We start from the raw sequence: 22,180 nt of genomic DNA on the forward strand, positions 1-22,180 counted from the left end.
AATATAGTAATGCTTATCTTTATCTTTAATACTATTTGATTATCGGTAGTTTCTTTCAAACAGCAAACTTGTTTTAAATGTTACCAGTGAATTGAACTAGTTGAAATTTTAAGAAACGATTGACCCAAAGCATTTATCTAGTCTTGAGCTAATATTATACATATGGAACAATTATATAGTTCTCTATGAGAATTATTTACCAAGTCTCTTTTATTTTGGTATTCTTGTAAGTTTTTTTTTATTTAATTAGGTCAGGATTTTGATTATTTGTATGAAATTTTTTGTCTTTGAGAAACTGAAAGCATGTTTTTTGCATTATCATATTTTAAGAAATTACTTTTCTTGCATTTGATATTATTTTAAAAGTCGTAGTGATTTTTTTTTTTTAATGCAGAATAAATATTTTTGTATTCTTTGTTCTATTTCTGTTCAAATAATAATTTTTCCTTTTTTAAAAAATTCTTATTATGTTAATAATGTATTTATACAAAATGTAATTTAATTAATTAATATTTGTGAGACCTCCATGCTCATTCATCTCTTGTAGAAAACTCTATAAGTTTATCTTTATAAATTTAGAATCATTTGTCATTCAGAAGTGCAAGTTCCATGCTTTTTTTGGCAAAGCATGCACCTTTAGGAACTCCAGTGTAGATTATTGACAAATGCTTAAGGTGTAAATCCTTTAGCAATTACCCTATATTTTGTTTCTGTCTATATTTTTTGCACTGTTCCTTTTGAGTGGAAATCTGACTGTCAATCTGTTGCATTTGCACTTTTTGAAAACTTTTGGAAGTCCCCAAATTAGCTATTCTGTAATGACTCAATTTCGTTTTGTCTGTAGTTCTACATGCAATGTGAAATGGGTTATTTAATAGTTATTAAACTACAAAGATACTTATTCTTTCATTCTTGCTTATATTTGGCTCCATTTATGGTGTTACTTAATGTTATTCAGAATTTTGAGAATTTCATTGTTTGTGTACTTCAGAAATTGTTGGTTTATTTTAACAACAAATGTCATATTGGTTATGATAAAAAGATGGTATTTTCTAAAAATAAAATTCTATTGTGCAATGTATATCCGTGTGGAATGCAGCTTGTTAGTTCTGTGTTTGCTTTTGTTGTTATGATTATATAATTTTTGAAATTAAATACTTTTAATGTTTGGGTTTTAATGCTGTTTTTTTTATTTCAGCATCCCATTTTATCGATTTTTTTCTCTCATATATCACTTTATCTTCTATCGCAAGATCTTTCTGTTTTAAATCCTAATGTTAACATTTAAGGAAATTATTGTTTCCAGTATCAAGAATAACTGTAAAGATATTTATACCTTTAAATGTAGTACATGTTTTTTTTTAATTTATGCATGTTTTCATCAAATATAAGATATATTCTTTGAAATGAATGATTCTCAACTATTTTCAATTTTTTCCTTGGACCCAGCTGCTTATTGATGCATTTGGCCTTCAAAAATTATAGTTAAATTTTTCAATAGAATTAGTTCTTTATATCTATTACAAATAAATCTTTATTGCTATAGTAGCCATTAAGCCCTGAGTTTAGTATCAAAATTGTGTCCCTTTTTTTTTTTTTTTTTTTTTTTGTCTCGTATTACTTTTTTTGTTTATGAATTCATAAAATTTAGAATTAATTTTTTGTCTAAATAACTGACAGTATTTTAAAATTTTCAAGAAGTATGATGCAAGAAACCTTACATTTACTTGACTTATTAAGAAAATTTATTAATCAATTAAGAATTAATTAAAGCAATTTTCTGAATATAGAATTTTTTAATCTGTAAATCGGTATCTAAATTAATTTATTGATCAAAAGCCCGATATTTAAGCTACTTATATATTTATCACCTCTCAGTTGTAATGTTGCATTTCATAAATAATTATAATCAAAGAGAAAATACAAATTGATTGTAATATATAAAATCAAAATAGGATTTAATTTTAGAAGAATTCCTTTGCACTATAATTTTTATTAATAATTTTCTTTTTTCTCTGAATCAGTAACTGCTTCTTTTTTTTCTTTTTCTCTTGTTGTCTTGTCTTTGCAATTTTTATTTTTGGAAATTCTTCATATGAATAGCTGAATTTAGAAATTAGCATGTAGAAATGATTAGATGGCACATTTGTTATTTGCTTTTGTTTAAAAAATTTTCATTCATCATGTTATCCATAATTATTTTTTTCTCACTTACTTTACTGACACTGAACTGAAAGTCAATAAGTTGTATGAAACAACTTATGAATTCTTTTAGTATCTGTAGTGGAAACCTAAAATTTTGTAATTTGTGACACCAAAATGTACATCTGTTTTTGTTTGTAGTATTGAATATGTTGAATAATTGTAATATTCTAAAATTTGATGTTGGGTATTTTTTTAAATTGCTTTTTTAAAATTCTCAGCAGTAAGGATATCTAACATTATTAATTTTGAAAATAAAATGTATTTTTTCTCTAATAGATGAAATCTAAAAGTTACATGTCTATACTGTTACTTGAAAAATGACATATGAATTTGAGGAAAATGCCTTTATAATGTACAATAAATCCTCTAACTTTACTGATACAGATAATGGCTTCCTCACCTTGAAAGAAAGGTTAAAAAAAAAACAGTTTAATATTCCATACATGTAGTTGCCATGACATTGATTCCGTCATTGATATATTTGTCTGTTACAATAATTCAAAATTCATTTACAAAAAAAAAAAAAAAAAAAAAAAATTCTTCAAGAAACATTTATTTAATAATGATAAACATTGTAGCTGAAGGGAATGTTGCGTGATGATTGCTGACATGACTTGGTATGTACATGCAGTTTTTTAGTAAAGAAATGAAAAACTTAAACGATTATTGTAACCATTTTTTATTATCATATCTTCAAGAATTTATATAAAAAAAGATTAAATTTCATTCAGCATACGAATGAGTTAATATTTTTTTATCCGATTAGAGGAACTTATTATTGGCTAGTTCACTTACCTTTTATTAAAATATCCTTAACAAAAGAAATAAAATAATTTAATTGAAAATTCAATGAACGTAACAACTGCATAGCCTATGAAACCGAAGGGTTTAGATTGCTGTAAAAGTTGATGGGTAAAGATATGAACATTCTGCATTTTTCATTAACCTTTAACTATATTAACATCCTCCTCCCTCCAAAAAGAAAGTACTATCCTCATTTTTTGTATTATTGTATTGCTTTAATATTATCAATTTGCTAGTAAATGGACAGTTATTTCAGACATTTAATATCTTATAGACAGTTATGATTAGATTGCTCTTTGGAAACTTGGCCTCGGTAAAATTGTATTTGAGTATGTTTGTCTTTATATTCTATTGAATCAAATATAGTACCTCATTCTTTTAAAATGGCATTTTGATTGCTTTGAAAACTTTTATCTACATTTTTATTTGCCTGTAAAATTCACTAAAGATATTTATTTCTGCTGCAGGCCATAATTAATTACAAATTTTGAGGGAACCATGAAAGTCTCATGACCCTACAATGTCACTGTATCTGTTGGCATGAAAATCAGCATCACTATAACATTCCAGAATATTTATTGTTTTGTATTTTTTCATGAAATATTTATAGTGGACCCAAGTATGTACTGAATTCATTTCTTTGGATCTTCATTCATTAAAGGTATTCTGCAAATGCTGAAAAAACATAACTATGATGTAAGCCAAATCTGGCCTGATGTTCATTTTTAAATGTATTGTACATCTCCTACTAATTTTACACATGGTAATTTTTCTTTGTTTTATTCATTTTCTTTATATTTTTGTGCAAAAGCTCCATTGATAATTGCATTAGAGGTTGCATCTGAACTTTCCAATTAAAATGTTCTTATTATTTCTTATTTAAGTTAATGTTTCCAACTTTATAATAGTCTGTTACAACACTTAGCAAATATGATAATTAGTTAATTATAATTTTTATCTTTATGCAATGGTGGATTGTCAAAAAAATTTTCGATTTGCTTGATGCATTTATTTTATCACCTACGTTTCAATTCAGATTGTTTACTTTCTTTTTCAACAGCATAAGTATGGATAATCTTTTTTTGAAATTAAAATTGAAATATGTCATAAAAAAAATCTTTTTCCATGAGAATTAATCCACTGAGATTCTTTTTAAGTTCAAAATTTTTTTCTGTATCTTCATTATTTCTGAAATTGCTGCATGTAAAATTGGTCTAATTTTCTATTCATGGCATATTATTTATGTTACCCTTAAATGCATAATTCGGAATTTGATGCGTTAAATATTGGTCTGTTTAATATTTTGAATGCTTTATTTTTAACTATGGCCAAAGAAAAATTGTTATGGCAACGACATCACTCTATACATTCTCATCATTTTTTTTTTGTAGCTTGTATTGAAGTACTTTTTTTTTTATTATACTATAATATGGCACAAAATGTTTTTAAAAAACATTGTTTCACTTCAAATTAAATTTTTTTAACTCTTCTAATATTTAATAAAACTTTAAATTTCTTTAAAAATGACTTAATCAAACTGCATCATTATATCATCAGTTATATCTGGTAAAAAAAGTTATGGTGGCATTATTTTTTTCAATAAAATGATTTAAATTTTTTATATGCATAACTGCCAATTAAATTAACATTTTTCCTGTTCAGTGAAGATTTTTTTTAATGTACTGTTTATATATTTTTTCTACACTAAAATTCTCTAGCAGCTAATTTGTTTCATATCTATTACCAAAATTAAAATAATTATGAACATTTATATTGTGTTTATAGAAACTGATTCACAACTTCATTTAACAACAGATGTTGGTTCGGTTCGTAGTGAATATATTGACTTAGTTCAAATCCATCTACCAATATGAATCGCCAGATGTTAATGATTCATCATCTTCCCACAACATTTCTTGAAAATTCTTTAAATTTGTGCATATAGCTTTCCAAATCAAGTTTATCATTTGGAAAATTCCCCCTCTATTTTTTTTTAAGTTCATTTTATCGGATATGTAATCCAACAACTTCTTGTTCTCCCAATGCACTTTTTACTTAGTATGTAAAATTCTGAATAGTCATTTACAGTTTTTTCTAAACATATTGTTTTGTAAACCTTGTTTTGTGACTTTCATCTAATCGTCATTTGTTGGCTGAAAGTATGCTTTAATAATTGATACATTTATATTCAGCAGAGCTTCTTGAATAACCCTTTTTTTTTTCCTCTAATTTTTTTAATTCTATTTACAACACTTAAAATGTCATTTTGGAACCTTTAGAAGGCATTTTCATTTCACTCTTTTCTAATTCATATTCATTCCATTGATTATATCAGTCTGTATTCCTTATTTTTTGTTCTCTTGTATTGTTTATACATTTTCATTGGAATATTTTATGAAAATTTAGCACTTTTAAATTTGTCTTTCTCTTATCTCCCATATTCATCTTATGAGACTGACCAATCAGAAAGTGTAATTTTGATAGCCATAAATTTTTGCAATTCATATAGACTTACCTTTAAAAAGTTTTGTTCATCTTATTTAGTTTACAGTATTTTAACTAATGTTAGATTGATTATTAAATTTTATCTTGGAAGGGCTTTGAATTGCCTTCTCTTTCTGAATTTATCTGAAGTTCTCCCAAGTTAGTTACCTCCATCTTCCTTCTATTTAATTTGTTTCTCCTTTTTCATTATATTTTTACTAATGTTTTTTTGATAGTTGTTTGTGAGATTACTGTCTTTAATGTGGGTATATATTTTAAAAATTTTAAAATATTTCTATATTTTTTATTTTTTGTATACATTATGCTAAATTAGTTCTATCCTTTTTATTATTAAAAATTTATATTGTTTACCTTTTAGTATTTGAATAATAAATCCTTACCCATTGTTTTTCATTTTTAACTGAAGTCTGTGGCATAATGACTGGGACTGAAGTTAATTTCTTCAGTCATAACTTTTGTTAAAATGCATATATAGTATTTCAATATAAAGCAGTTGAATGCCTTAACCTAAGAATGTGAAAAAGTGTAAGTTAGAAAGTGTTAATTAATATTTTTTAAATATTTAGTAACTTTCACCTTCTGTTTGCACTGAATATATAAAATTAAAATAAGCTATACATGTATTAATAGTGTTCTTTAATCTTTTTACTTTAGTGAATATTTTTCATTGTTTATGATACCTTCAATTGCTCCAAAATCATGTGTATTGAAATATAATTATAATGAGATAATATTTTACATTTAACTTTAATTATATGCCATCTGTTTGTGTTTTCATACTGGCAATTTTTACCTTTTTATGGCATTGTTGATTTGTGAAAAGGATAGATGTTATTAATGCACAACTCCCTCAATCCCCTGTTTTATAAAGTTAATCTGTAACTATATTAGTAATTTATATTTATTTCATAGTTATTTAATTTAACATTAATTTAGTATCAGTTACTGAAAATGACAAAGAAAAATTTTAGATAATGTCATTGAAATATCAAATATATGGAACAGATATTGTTAGTTACAAATTTTTTAATGCCAAAAAAAACTTCATTTTAAATTTGTTTACAAAATGCAAATACAGTTGAAATCATTTGAGAATGGGAAAGAGGTGACGGCTGAAACTTGTTTTATTTATACTGTGTTTACTACTGATTTATTATTTTATGTAGTGCTTCTTGTCAATAATTTGCATTGAATTTGAAGTCATTGTGAGTTTAAATTGAGAGTCCAATTTAAAATATTATGAATGAAAGTGCAAATCAAATAACATTCTAATTTGAAATGACAGTAATAAATGAACTCACTTTTTCTAACAGTGAGTTAATATTATATCAAATAGTTTAGCAACTTTATTGTGCAGACATTATTTATAACTTTTCCTCATTGTTTGTCAATTGACATATATCCATTTTTTTTATTAAAATGTAGTTTACATGTGTTTTCTGCATTATCAAGTTGCAATATCTAAATGCATGCTTTTTCCCCCCCCTTTTCTATTTCTTAGATGCAAGTCCATAATGGATTTTTTTTCTGACTCTGTAAGCATTGTGGATTTCTTTGAATATTAAATGTTCCTTCCAAAGCTAAAAATTTTGAAACTACTTTTGATATTTATCTGTAGGAAAAATTTTCTAATGTTAATTATTTGAAAGTGCTTGGAGTTACTTACTGAAAAGTTAAAAATTTGAACTTTTTTTGCTGTTATTTTTATTATTGTTTTTCAACGGGCGGGGGGGGGGGAGTATGATGGTTTTATGTAATTGGGATTTCTCATCACTTGACTCTTTACTGCATCTACCCCAAAATACCAACTTGCCTTTATTTTCAGTAACTTTATTGTTGTTTACTGTCATTGATTTAATAAATTTTTATACAGAATTTTGATCCATAAGATAAAAAAATATAATAATTCCTTTATCAGGTCATTTTTTTCTCTGTCATGCGTATTATCAATTTTTGATGGCTGTAGAGATGTAATCAAAAGAGAAATGTTTTTAATAGATATTCTGAATTGTTATCAGGACAATGTAGATTAAAGCTTCATAGTATTATCACCAGAATCAACCATCTCCTTCCATAGCGACTGAAGTGAATGAAAAAAAAACTCTTTATGGGTTTTAAAATATTTGTTTATGAATAAAATTAATCAAAACTGCAAAATTTAAATTTGTTGAAAGATGTGTCTATTTTGATGTGTTACTTTCATGATATTTGAATGATTCATGAATGATTTTATAGTGCAGAAGTATAACTTTCGCAGTACTTGTGGTCCAATGCATTACAATTTCGAAAATAAAAAATTTTAACACTTTCTTCGTTTATGCGTGCTTCTAAATTATTTTTGTATTATATTGTCCTTAAAACTTTTCTCATTATGGATAATAATTCACCACAATCATTCGGAAATGGTTGAGGGAATTGTCGTATAAGGTTTTCAGTTACCGCCGAAACGAATCAGTTAGATAGTTACTGACCATATGGCAAGGTTTACGACTCCGTGTTTGCCGCATCCTCTCGCAATAGCATTATCTTTTTCGAAGTAGAATTCAGATTGCAGGGTCAAATGAAAGCACACTCTAGCGACGTTAATTCCTTGTTCTATACATTTGTGTTTTAAATAAAATGATAAAAGGAGTAGAGGGGAGGAGAAGATAAGTCGCAGGTTACCATTTTTTTGTTGGACATGGGCTCTTCAGGTTGCAGAAGCGGGTGCAGTGCATCTGCCCTGATTGTTCTTCTGAGTGTGTTCTGCAAGTAGAGAATTGAATCTTTTCACTCCTGCCTCAATGAGGAGAAGGGTGAAATCCTCTTGTTTTCCGCACTCAATAATGTGATGTTGGTGGAATATGAAATCGAATCGGTCTGTCCGCTTATAATTTTTTGTTTTGGAATTAATGTGTTTTTATTTATACAATGAAAGTATAGTTTTATCAACGCATTTTTAAATTTATATTTTCTTTCAGAAATTATTAATCATCAGACTGCGTCATTTTCTTAAATAACTATTTAGATGCGATGTTTGCAAATGTTGAAATATTTTTCAAGCAAAGTGAACTGATACTGTATGTTATACGATAATAATATTGATTTAATAAAAATCTGTGATCGTAAAAATAAACACGCAAAATTACGAAAAATAGGAGATGCAATAGAAAATGGACTGATTGCCAACTCACTGAAATCGCGTGATAACGCAGCTGGAGGTTTAATATCTAATACAGTGAAGATGACCGGCTTTTATGGAACACCATTTAACTGAAAATTAAAATGTCTTAATTGTTTACTGGGCATGTTTTTTTTTTTTTTTTTTTTTTTTTTTTTTGTATACTTAGGGGGAGGGGGGGGACTCAAAAGTTTTTTTTATAAAACGATAACTTGAATTTCCGTTTTTTAGCTATTTGCGTTTTTGAGATGTAGTATTTTCATGCGCAATTATGAATAAATATATTTATGAATTTCTCCCAAAATTGCATTTTAGGTTAAGAGTTCGTACTGTATTTCATCTTCTACCTCTTTCTTTTTTTTATGTGAAATACTATTTGATTTCGAATTTTTGGCCATTAAAATATTTTGTTTTCGTCCGCGAAAATCAATTGATTTTAGTCTCATCATTCACTTTGTCATTTCATTCCATGGAATTAATTTTTGGTGAGTTGAAATGAGCATAATTTGCAAAAGGGGCTGCTGATTCTTCATATATAAAATCAAGGTATAATCCTATTTATAAGTCAACGAGTTTTGATATTTCTTATTTTCTTCTCCGTTTATAGCCTGCATCGTTTGTATTCCACAAATCAATCTTTACTTACCTTTTTTTTACGTTTTTTTTTTTTTTTTTTTGTCACTTATTAAGTTTTTATGGGAAATATTTACGTCCTTCTTATCTCACCTCCTCCCTCTATTCTCCCCTCCTCGGCAAACCAATGCATCTGGAAGGACATGCATTTTGCATAGTAGCTCCTGAATTATGTTAATTCTGTTACTTTCATTATGTTCATTAACTTAATGCTCCAGCAAAAAGTGTTTAGATTCAGATTATTGTAGACTTCTAGGAGATAGTTAGAATCCATTGTCATTTTGAAAAAGATGAAGAAAAGTATTAAATTTCGTGCATTTGTTTCTTTGCATTTGTAAATTCATTCCCCTGCAGGGTGTTAAAATGATCTGCCGCCTTCTTTGTAAGTTCCTTTTTTGTTTTAAGTTTAAATTAGTATTAGATACACAAATGCGATGCTTCGGCTATAAAAGTTACGTAGTTACATCGGATTCATCTGATCCGCATAAAGAATAATGACTGATTTATCTGTTTATGAACACCTTTTCAAACTTTTCGCGGGCGGGGGAAATGTTTTATGATGAGTGAATATTTCATTACTCCTTTCCCCCAAAGTCCTTGAACGGAAGGGATTGCATTTCATGATGTTGTATGCTAGCTTCATAAAAGGGAGGGAGGAGGAATGAGTTGTGGATATGATCTTTTGGTTATTTATGACTCTGTTTTCGCAAACATTCAGAAATCCGTTGGTGATTTTTTTTATGTTATATTTTGTTCATATTTATGTAACCAATGTATTTTGAATATTTGTTTCATCTTCAAATTTACTGGTAAATATTTTGTACAACTGCAGAAAGTAGCCATTGCGCATGTGTGTCCAAAAACAATTTTCGCGCGAATTTCATATTCTCTTCTGATCCTGTCTTGTCAGTAAAGTGTGTGGTGGCTATAATAGCTGTGTGTGTTCCGTGAGATGTTCTGTTATCCTTGCGAATCCATGAAAATTTTACTATTCTGTTAAATTTATTCATTAATTTAGAATGGTTATGCGTTAATATTATTAATTCGTTCGTAATTATTATTATTCGTTAAAATAATTAATTAGTTAAGATTCGTTAATATTATTAATATCTCTTATGTAGTTGGTATATCTGTACGCCATTATTTGATGTTTTTTTGTTTTTTTTGAGGCTCTCCTACCCTTTATTTTATTTTTAATTTTCTATTTTTTTTTTTTTTTCGTTTAATTAGTGAAATTCTCATTGCATCCATGTTGTCTTTTATGTGCTTTAAGAAGAAACCTGTCCTCTTCTCTTTTTTATTATATAATATTTGTTTTTTCTTTCCTGTCCAAGAGTGGAACAAGCGGCATTGACTTGCTTTTTGGAAGTCTCTAGCATAGCATTCCGGCTCCCTATTTCTCTGTTTTGTTTCTTGGCTTAGGCTTTATTCTCCTCTCCTGATTCTTTTAACTCTTCCTGAATTTCTTTTTCACGTTATAGACATTTATTTGCAGGTTATGATAGTTTAAAATTGAAGTTAAAACGTTTTCCTTTTCCTTTCGCACTTATTGTCATAGAAAGAACCTGTCCTCTTCTCTTTTATTATATATTGTTCTTTTCGTTCTTTCCTGTCCAAGAGTGGAACAAGCGGCATTGACTTGCTTTTTGGAAGTCTCTAGCATAGCATTCCGGCTCCCTATTTCTCTGTTTTGTTTCTTGGCTTAGGCTTTATTCTCCTCTCCTGATTCTTTTAATTCTCCCTTGAATTTTCTTTCAATATTGTATTTGTTAGCGTAGATGGTTGTGAAAAAAAATTTAGTATATTTAATGTTTATAACAGTGTATAATATCGTGACTGAAAAATTTTTCGCATTAAAAGCTTTCTGTAGGATTTCGTTTAGATTAACTGGTAAGTATTGTTCGTCATTTTTTTAAACTGTAATTAAATTTTTTTATATCTTTTAGAACATATGAATTGTACAAATTTTAACCTTTTTCGTCTGTGGTGTTAAGTCGTTTCATTATTTACTTTTTTTTAAAAACATTTTACCTTTTTAGTCAATTTTTTTATTATTTGGAATATGTGTGATACCTCAAATTTGTTATTTATGATTCTTGAGTGTGCTTGATAAATTTGTTCGCGTTAAAAAAACGGATGAGTCCTTCATTTTATTTAGAATATGTTTAGAGGCCATCTGAACTGTTATAGATGTTTTTATCTGAATGATAGGAGAAATTTAATCTTGGTTATTTATTTGCATTTTCCCACTTTTTTATTTTTCTGCATTCTTAGTTTGTGTCAGTTTTCTCTCTTTATTCTGTGTTAGTGTATTTTGAAATTTGTAAATATTCGGGTTTTTTTATTGTTGTTGTTGAATGAGCTTAGAATATGAAGCAGTTGGTTTCTATATATATTTTCTGCAAATTTTAACATTTACGAACTGAAATCGTTTGTAAAATATTTTCTAAATGTCGTTTTTTTTAAAAAAAAAATTCAATTTATTATATTTGTATCTTTATACATAAGTATTAGATTGCCTAAATGCTTTTCTGTTTATTCAGTGCATTTTTATGCAGTTCTGAAATTTCATAATATTATAATCCAGTCTGTTTTGCTGTACCTTTTGAATTTTGTATTAAATTTGAGTAAGTCTTACTCTAATGATATTTAATAGTTTTCTTCAACCTTTGTTGTTATGTATTTTTTCATATGCAACAGCTTCCGTATTTGTCCCCGTAAAGTGTTTAGTAAGGTATTTTTTTCTTGTTAAAAGCTTTCTTGCTAGTAATTACTGCAATACTGTTTTGCAAATTACATTATTATTGTTTTGATGAAGTATTAATTAGAAAAAATTATCATGTTTACCAACCTTTTTTTGTCTGCTGTCATGCCTTTAAATAGATTTTTCGGATTTTATCCTTAATAATTTATTCTATTGCTTGATTTTTCATCTTTTGATGCTTATATCAATTGAACATTTATCCAGAATCTTTATTTTGAATGTCTTTAAGAAAAAACTGAAATTAGTTTCCTTTCAGTGTTATTTTTATTGAAACTCATTCTGGACAGAGTTCTAATCTTTTGAAATTACATATTTGGACTAGAGTGCTTTTGCTTTTTTCACTCCCAAATTTATATTGGTTGTATTATTTTGTTACCTTACTCATACAGCCCATTCATTATATCCTTGATTTTTATTGATGCATATTTCGACTTTTTTTCTCATATCATCTGACTTTTATTATATCATGTGAATATCAACTGAGAGCTTCTTTGATTGTATATATAAATGTCCCTTGATCAATGATTTGTCTGTTTATCAGATTATTAATTGATTATTTTGTGTGTGAGAGAGTATTGAAGAAATTTATTTGAATGTGGTTTTCTCTTCCAATTCATAATTCCATAAATATTTGTAAGATATTAGAAACCTTTTATATTTTTTTCATGCTTTGGTTGATTATTTTATATAGTTACTGTTGACATCCCTGAAATTCGAATTCATTCTGAATTAATTTACAATGAATTGTGTTTTGTTTTCCCTTGATCTCTTTGTGAGTTTTATGGGATTGATTTTGAAAGTGTGAATTGTGTGTTTATGTGGATTATTGATTTTTCTGCTTCTTTTCTATAGAAGTTGATAAACTTTAATTAGACATTCATAACTTGTTTGCATCCATTTTATTAGAAATTTCTTTGAAATTCACATTTCCCTTTATTTCTTTATGAAATTTATGGGATTTTTTTTCTTTCGTTCTTTGATATATCTTAAAAATTGTAGTCCTGTTTCTTAGTACAGTCTTAGTATTTATACTTTTTTGAAATAAGCAATTGTCTGGTGATTATTATTAATATGCTTTTTTTATTCATAAAGCATTGTTATTCCGTCTTTTTAATGCATATTTAAACCTCTTTGCTTTACAATTTTATTTAAATATGCATCTTTTAAATTTTTTATTAGTTTATATTCACATATTGAGTCTTGAAAGTTTCTCTTGTGTAGAATTCTTTTATTTCAATTGCAATGCATGATTTCTAATTGTTTGATTATTGACTATTAAGATTCCTGTGTTTTATTCCAAATCTTATCCTTCAGTATAACAAATTGTTAAACATTGAAGTTAAGTTTTGTTATTTTTGTTAATTTCATTCAAATTATTTGTACTATGTAAACCATTATTTAATATAATTGGCATTTTTCACAGTTTAATTTTGTTTGTCGTATGCTTTTCAGTTTTGTTTCTTTGTTAGTTTATCAGTGATCTCACTGATATCAACTGAAAACATCTTTTAAGCTGTGTATAATATTCCTTTGCTCATGAATTTGCTGTAGATTTTTACTATCATTAGATTGAATCACTTATTAATAATTTGATTATTCAATAACCTAAAATGAATTTATTTAAATTCTAAACTAAATTTATAATAGGTTTCTTTATAATAAGTCATAATTTCCATGTTTATTTTTTCCAGCGTTTATTCTAATGTTTTGGAGACGTGTTTTTTAATTGAATATTGTAGAAATTTGTCTTGTTTCCCTTTATCTCCTTGTGAGATTTATGGGATATACTTATAATTTACTTAAGTTTGATTTATGGAGAATCTCCATTTACATGAATTTCTTTCAATATTAATTTGAACCTTAAATAAAGATAATTATCTCTTGATTCCATCTAGTGAATTGAAAACATTCATTGTCTTTTTTCAACTTTAATATATGGAAAGTTTTTAAGGTAAATTTTGTTTAAGATGAATTCCTTTATAAAGAGTGAAAGGCTTTATTTTCATATTTGAATTAACATTTTTTTATCTGAAATTCCGAGATTCATGGGACTTTCTTTTTTCAATGTGGAATCTTCTTTCATTCTTTGTCGAAACCCCCTTTCTTCGTACTCTATTGTGAACTGGAGCTGCAGTCTGCCAATATTAATGTGCTTTTTTTTAATATGAAACAGTTTTTTGTATGTCTGCTTTTATTTATTGTCTATTTGAAATGTAAAATAGTTGCTCTTTTTTTTTATTTAAATCCAAATTCATTATTTTCCCTTTTTATTTATTTTTGACTTGTAATCTTTGAGATTTTGCTCATGTTTATGAAATTCATTCAGACATTCAAAATCTTTGCAATGAATATTGTCATTTTATGAACCTTGTGTTTGTTATTCCAGTATTTCCTAGTTATCAATGTCAGCAGTTTTTGGTTTCACTTTTGAAACCCTTCATTTTCCCCTTAATCTCTTGAGTGATTGAGGTTTATGGGAGTAATATTTAATTCTTTGTTTTTTCTTATATTTATAGATGATATGCTTTTGCATGTAATTTTTTTAATGCTGTGTATGTGGCATTGTTCCTAAAGAAATTAGTCAGCCTATGCATTAGAATGACATGAGGCGTTTCAGCAAAACTGTGGATCTCTATAATTGGAGTAAAATTTTTTCATTTGTCATATCGATTTTTTTTCCTTTGTATAATAATTATAAAATGCCATCCAAAGAATTTAGTATAAATTGATTCATTTTATAGTTTTATTATTCTTTTGCATTATTATAATCTTTTTTGCTGTAAGGCTATTTAATATTAGAATCTAGTTATATGTTGACTTCATGCATTGACATTGTTATTTATTCTTCTGCAATTGCATTTTTTTTAAATCTATGTTGTTTTGTCCTGAAATTTCACTATATAACCCAGTCTGCTTTTGCTGTATCTTTTGATTTTTGTATTAAATTTGAGTGTATCTTACTCATCAATAGTTTTCTTTAGGCTTTGTCGTAATGTATTGTTCCATGCACAGCATCTTATGAATTTGTCTATTGGTAAGGTATTTTTTGCCTATTAAGGTTATTAAAGGTTTTCATGTTATTAATTAATTCAGTAACTGTTCAGTAGTACTGTTTTGAAAATAGCATGCTTATTGATTTGGTGAAATATTAATTTTAAAAAGAAAATAAGGAAATCTATTTACCATTTTTTTGTCTCCTGTCATTCCTTAAAATAGATTTATTTGTTTTATACTTAATAATGAATACAAAGATTTCATACTATTGCTGGAATTTTCATCTTCCTTGCGATGATGTTTATGTGAATTGATCATTGATGAAGAATCTTGAGTTTTAAATGTGTTAAAGAAAGAAATGACGTTAGTCTTTTGTCAGTGTTGTGTTATCTTGACATATTCGATGTGAATTGTTTTTCATATTTTTAAAAATTTCATTTTTTAATTGCTTCTCTTGATTGATTTTTTTTTCATTGACTTGGATAGTTATAATTTTTTTTAAAATAATGTATTTGAACTTTTTTTTTTTACACTCACAAGTTTATATGGGTTATATTGTTTTTTTATGTTACTTCTATGGCCTATTCATTATAACCCTGATTGTATTAATACATATATTGACTTTTCTCATATCATCTGACTTCGGCTTTTATCATTTCATGTGAATATCAATTGAGAACTTCTTTGATTGTATATATAAATGTCCCTTGATCAATGAATTGTCTGTTTTTATTATTATTATCAATTATATTAAATTTTGTATTACGAATATTGAATAAATTTAATTGAATGTGATTTTCTACTTAGCTTCCCTTTGGAATCAGAATTCCATAAATATTTAAACAATTTGAAAACCTTTTTACATATTTTTATTTATTAGTTAGTATAGTTTCTCTTGATCCATTCTCTGAAATTGAAATTCATTCGGACTAAATTTACATTGAATTGTTTTTTGTTTTCCCTTAATCTCTGTGATTTATGGGATTGTTTTTGAATTTTGTGCTTATGTGGATTATCGATTTTTATGCTTGTTTTCAATAGAAATGGATATTTAAAAAGGCAATCATAACTTGGTTTCATCCATGTAATTAAAATTTTAAATTAGAAATTGCATTGTAATTTGCATTATTTAATATTTTTCCCTTCATTTCTTAATGAAATTCATGGGATTTGTTTTCGTTGTTTTCTTTTTTGATATTTACTAACAGTTTTAGTCTTGTTTTTTTAGTATTTTCTAAGTTTGTATGCTTTTTTTAACTAAGATGTAGTCTGCCGATTATTATCATTATGCTTATTTTCATTCATTGAACATTACTATGCTGTATTTTTATACATATTTAAATTCCTTTGCTTAACTGGCATTGTTTTTTTTTTTTAATATGCATTTGTTATTTTGTGTGAGTGTTGAGTTACATATTGAATCTGAAAACTTTATGTTGTGTTTAATTATTTGATTTTAATTGCTGTGAATGATTTCTTATTGTTTGATTATTGACTTTTAAGTGTTTCTTGTGTGTGTGCGTGTTTTTTTTCCCTTATATTTTCCTTAAGTCTAATGAATTGTCAAACATTGAAGTTTCGTTTAACTTTTTTTTAAATTTCATTTAACTTATTTTTAAGATGCAAACCATTATGTCCCATAATTGAAAATTTTCTCACTTTCATTTTGTACATCATATACTTTCCAATTTTTTCTTTGTTAATATATCAGTCAACTCTCTGATATCAACTTGAAAATCCTGTTAAGCTGTGTTTGATGTTCCTTTGCTCATGAATTTGCTGTTGACTTTTATCATCATTAGAATCCTTCATTTAATAATAATTTGAATTTATAATAACCTAAAAGGAATGTATTTAAATTCTGACCTGAAAGTCATTGTTGACATGTCCCCCCCCCACACACACACCTTTCTTTATTTATAATGTTTTGAGGATATTATGTTGTATTTTCTAATTGAATTTTGTTGAAATTTGTCTTTTTTTCCCTTTATCTCTTAGAGATTTATGGGATTTACCTATCTTTTATGTAATGAAGTGTGATTTATAGAGAAACTCCATTTGTTTGAATAACTTTGAGCATTTATTTTGAGCCTTAATGAAGATAATATCTTGGTTCCATCTACTAAATGGGAAACATTCATTGGATATTTTAAACTTCAATATATTGATTGCATTTTTTTTAAAGATAATTTCTTGTTTAAAAAGAATTTCTTTTTAAAGAATAAAAGGATTTATTTTCATATTTGAATGAACATTTTTTCTTATCTCAAATTTCAACATGCATGGGACTTACTTTTGTACTTTTATATGAAATCTTCAAATTCCAAGATTCTTTCTTTTTTATTCTATTGTGAATTGATCAATTGTTTAGCAATAATAGTATGCTTTGTTTAAATGTCTAAAATATAATTGTGGTTATCATCTGTGTGTGTTCATTTCATTGTCTATTTTAGAAATGTTTAATAGTTGCTCTTTTCTTTTTATTTAAATCTTAATCTATTTTCTTATTTTATATTCAGTTTTGACTTGCAATTTTTGATTTGTTTTTTCTTATTAATAGACATATGAAATGGAAGTAATGAATATTGTTATTTTGTTAACCTTCTCTTTGATATCACCTTAATTCCAAGTAATTAGTGTCAGCGGTCATGTTTCATTTTTGAAATCTTTCATTTTCGCCTTAATATTTGTGTGAGGTTTTTGGGAGTGATGTGCAATTCCTGTTGAATTGTTCTATTTAAGGTGATATCCTTTTGCATGTTATGTTTTGGTGGCTTTGTTCCTAAAGGAATTTATAAATCTGTGCATCGTATAGATGTGAGACATTTTGGCAGAAATGTCTATTTATTTATTTTTGGAGTAAATCATTCTAATAATATCTCATCTTTTTCTTTAGGCTTTGTTTTAATGTATTGCTCCATGCGTAACAACTGAACTTATTTGTCCCTTGTGACTGTTTAGTTAGGTATTTTTTGTCTGTTTTGTAAAACAGTACTGTTTTACAAATTGCTTGGTTATTGTTTTGGTGAAGTAATAATATAGAAAAAGTAATTAACAACTTTACCTCCTTTTTTTTTCCCCCTTTAATTCCTTTAAATAGATTTATTGGATTTTCTCCTTAGTATTGAATACAAAAATTTCTTGCTTTTGCTGGATTTGTCATCTTTCTTGTGATGATGCTTATGTTAATTGAACATTGATCAAAGAATCTGTTGATTTTAAATGTATGAAAGAAAAAAAAATGACATTATTCTCCTGTCAGTGTTGTTATCTTTACATATTTGATGTGAATTTTTTTCATATTTTGAAAAATTGCTGGTTTGTATTTCTGCTTTTGAAATTGATTTCTTTTGTTGTGGGACTTGGATAGAGTGCCAATCTTTTTTAATTAATGTATTTGAACTTGAATTTTTTGGGGGTTTTTTTACGCTCATGAGTTTATATTTGTTATATTATTTTTGGTATCTTACTTCTATGGTCAATTCATTATAACCATGATTTTGTTAATGCGTATATTGACTTTTATCATGTCAGCAGAATATCAATTGAGAACTTTTTTGAGTGTGTATATGAATGTCCCTTGGCATTGATTTGTCTGTTTTTCTGATTATCAATTGGATTTTTTTTTTTTTTTTTTTTTTTTTGAATTTTGAATAACCTTTATTCAATGTATTTTTCTACTTAGCACACTTCATAATCAGAATTGCATAAATTTTTAAACAACATGAAACCTTTTTTCATATTTTGATTTTTTAGTTAGTATAGTTACTGTTTATATATTCTCTGAAATTCGAATTCATTCTGAATCAATTTACTTTGAATTGTTTTTTGTTTTCCCTTAATCTCTGTGATTTATGGGATTGATTTTGAAAGTTGGAATTGTGTGTTTATGGATTATGTGGATTATTGATTTTTCTGCTACTTTTCTGTATAAGTTGATAAACTTTTATAAGGCATTCTTAACTTGCTTGCCTCCCTCTAAGTAGAAATTACTTTAAAATTCACATTTCCCTTTATTTCTTTATGAAATTTATGGGATTTTTTTTTTCTTTGGGACTTTTATATATCTTAAAACTTGTAGTCTTGCTACTTGGTATTGTCTAAGCATTTATGCTTTTTTGAAATAATCATTAGTGATCTTGTGATTATTATTAATATGCTTATTTTTATTCATAAAGCATGTTTTCCACACTTTTACATTTTTATACCTCTTTGCTTTATTTTTTTTATGTTGATTCTTCTATATTGACACACTGAATCTTGAAATTTTCCTTTGTGTTTAAGTCTTTGGTTTTAATTGCTACACATGATATCTAATTGTTTGATTTTAAGTTCAAGTAACTCACTTTTATGATGCAAGCTATTATTTCCTTAATTGGAAATTTTCTCTGTTTCATTTTGTATATCATATTCTTTTGAGTTTTTTCATTGTGAGTATATCAGTCATCTCACTGATATTAACTGAAAACATTTTTTAAGCTTTGTTTGGTATTGCTTTGTCATGTATTTCCTTTTAATTTTTACTATCATTATATTGTTTCACCTAATAATTATTTAAATTTTGAAGAAGCTAAAATGAATGTATTATTTTAATTCTGAACTGAATTTATAAAAAGTTTTATAAAATTAGTCATTATTGACATGTTTTTCCCCCCTTTTTTAATTTTTAAAGTTATAGGGATATTGTGTTTTAGAATTGAATATGTTTAAAATGGATGTGTCTTATTTTCCCTTTATCTCTTTGTAAGGTTTATGGGATTTACTTATAATTACTTTAACTTAAGTGTGATTTATGGATTAGCTCCATTTATATGAATTTCTTTCAACAATAATTTTGAACCTTAATAAAGATAATGCTATCTTGGTTCTTTCTAGTGAATTGAAAACATTCATTGTGTATTTGAAAATTTAAAATATGGAATGTTTTGAGGATTTTTTCTTTTTTAAAAATAATTTCCTCTTAAAAAATGAAAGGGTTTATTTTCATATTTGAATGGACATAGTTTCTCTTAAATTCTGAGATCAATGGTACTTTTCTTTTTCTTTTTATTCTATTCTGAATTGAGCATTAGTCTGCCAATATTAATATTCTTATTTTAAATGCAAAAAACATAATTGTTGTTTGCACATTTGTGCTTTTATTTTGTTGTCTTTTATAAATATAAAATTGTTGCTATTTTCTTTTTATTTAAATCTAAATTTATTATTTTCCCATTTAATATTTATTTTTGACTTGCAATTTTTCATAGTTTTTATAATTTTAGTCAGAATCATTCAGATATTGGAAATCTAAGAAATGAATCTGATTGTTTTGTTAACCTTCTCTTTGATATCACATTAATTCTTAGTAATTTGTGTCAGCAATTATTTTTCATTTTGCTGCATTTTCTTTTAATCTCCGAGTGAGTTTTATGGGAGTGATATGCATTTCCCTCTGAATTGCTATATTTATAGATGTTGTCATTTTATATGAATGTTTTGAATTCTGTGTTTGTGGCTTTGTACCGAATGGAATTTTTAAGCTTATGCATTGAATAGACTTTAGATAGATAGATTGACATGAATTGTTTATTTTTCTATATTTTTTGTAACAATTTTTCTTTTGTCATATAGATAATTTTTCCTCCATATAGTAATTCTGAAATACTCTTCTGCATCAAAGTATTTTAGTTTAAAGTTATACATTTTACAGTTTTATTTGTTATATTTGTCTGCCATTATTGTATTTTTATTTATTTATTTTTTTCTTCTTCTTCTTCTTTAAAGTTGTTTGATTTCAGAATATAAATATTTATTGTTTACGTGTATTGACATTTTTATTTGTTCTTCTGCAATATTTTTTTCCCCTTTTTCCAGAGTTGATTGTATTGTTAAAATGTGTAATAAGCATTTAATGGCTTAATTTTGAGAAGCAAAATTTTCTTTTTACACCTGTTTTGCAATTATGTTTTTCTGCTTTCGATTATTTTTTATTTTTTTGAAATTTTTAAGTATGAAAACCAAGCATTATGTGCTCTGATTTTTTTCTGTTTTAGAAAGTTTTTAAAAGATTTAATATCTGTAAAATGTGATGACCTTATTAATGAAAAGGATATAGTTCATGTGTCTGTCTTTTTATATGGCAATTTCTTTGCGTTATTTGCCTTTGAAAGTACCTTTTTAATATGATGTAAACGAATTCTTATAAAAATAGTTTGGAATAACATTCCTGTAGTTTGATTTTTATCTTTACTGTGATGTATTTTGTTTCTGTCTTTTACATTGGTGGGCAGTACATTATATAATTATTCTGTTTTTATGTTATTGATGATAGTTTATTTTATTACGTGAATGTTTTTTTATACAGTGATATGTGTCCTTACTGCCCATCTCCTTTCAAGCTGTTCTGTGGTTGTTTTATTTAAAGTTCTCTTTATTTCCGAAATCTTTTTTAATTGTAATTTTTTATAATTTTGAATTTTAAATTAAAAAATAGTTTAGTCATTATAATAATTGGATTTATTTCGTGTTTCACTTTTTTTTTAATTGCTCTTTATATTATATAATTTTCTTCTTTAATCCCATTAATTCAATTTTATTATAATTGTTGTTATATCTATCTTCATAACATTTAATTGTATTCATTCTTATTTATTTTTCAGGTTTGAAGTTAACTTCAAGTGGAAATAAAGTTTAAATAAATTTTTGTTTCTTTTTAAAAAGAATGAATTTCTTCATTTTTTGCAGAATTTATTTTGTTTTATTTCAAATTTGAGCCAATGTCTTGTATTTTATTTAGTTAAATAAAGATTATTTTCAAAATTAAACACTTTAATTATATGGATTTGTAAGATTGATTAAATGAAATTGAAATATACAGGAAATTTTTTACAGTATAAGAACAGGAGATTATAATTGAATTTTAAACATATGAAGAAACCTGAATTTTTAAAGTAAAATTTCATTTAAAAGAAATGTCTTATTTAATTGTGAAAAATGAAATATTACAAAAAGATATATATGTGTGTTATATTTTACTTTATATTATATATACTTAGCTGTCATGACATCAAGGTAAGTGTTTGTATATCCAGTTATAATTGTTGCTTGTAATCTGTTTATAATTTTTCCTTCTG

The 22,180-nt window shown here is 26.2% G+C and overlaps 1 long non-coding RNA gene across 2 annotated transcripts in view; it reads left to right on the top strand.

Annotated features, from left to right (window-relative positions):
- LOC129972141 (uncharacterized) overlaps positions 1-21,842 on the top strand; it is a 47,180-nt gene extending 25,338 nt beyond the window's left edge. Inside the window, exon 6 of one of the 2 annotated variants that reach the window (XR_008784835.1) lies at positions 21,707-21,841. This is a non-coding gene — a long non-coding RNA (uncharacterized LOC129972141). Of the gene's footprint in view, positions 1-21,706 lie in introns of both variants that reach the window. The other variant, XR_008784834.1, reaches the window with a different exon arrangement.
- Positions 21,843-22,180: the final 338 nt, after the last annotated feature.

Source organism: Argiope bruennichi, chromosome 6 (assembly GCF_947563725.1).
Source record: "Argiope bruennichi chromosome 6, qqArgBrue1.1, whole genome shotgun sequence".
NCBI classification, from domain to species: Eukaryota; Metazoa; Arthropoda; class Arachnida; order Araneae; family Araneidae; genus Argiope; species Argiope bruennichi.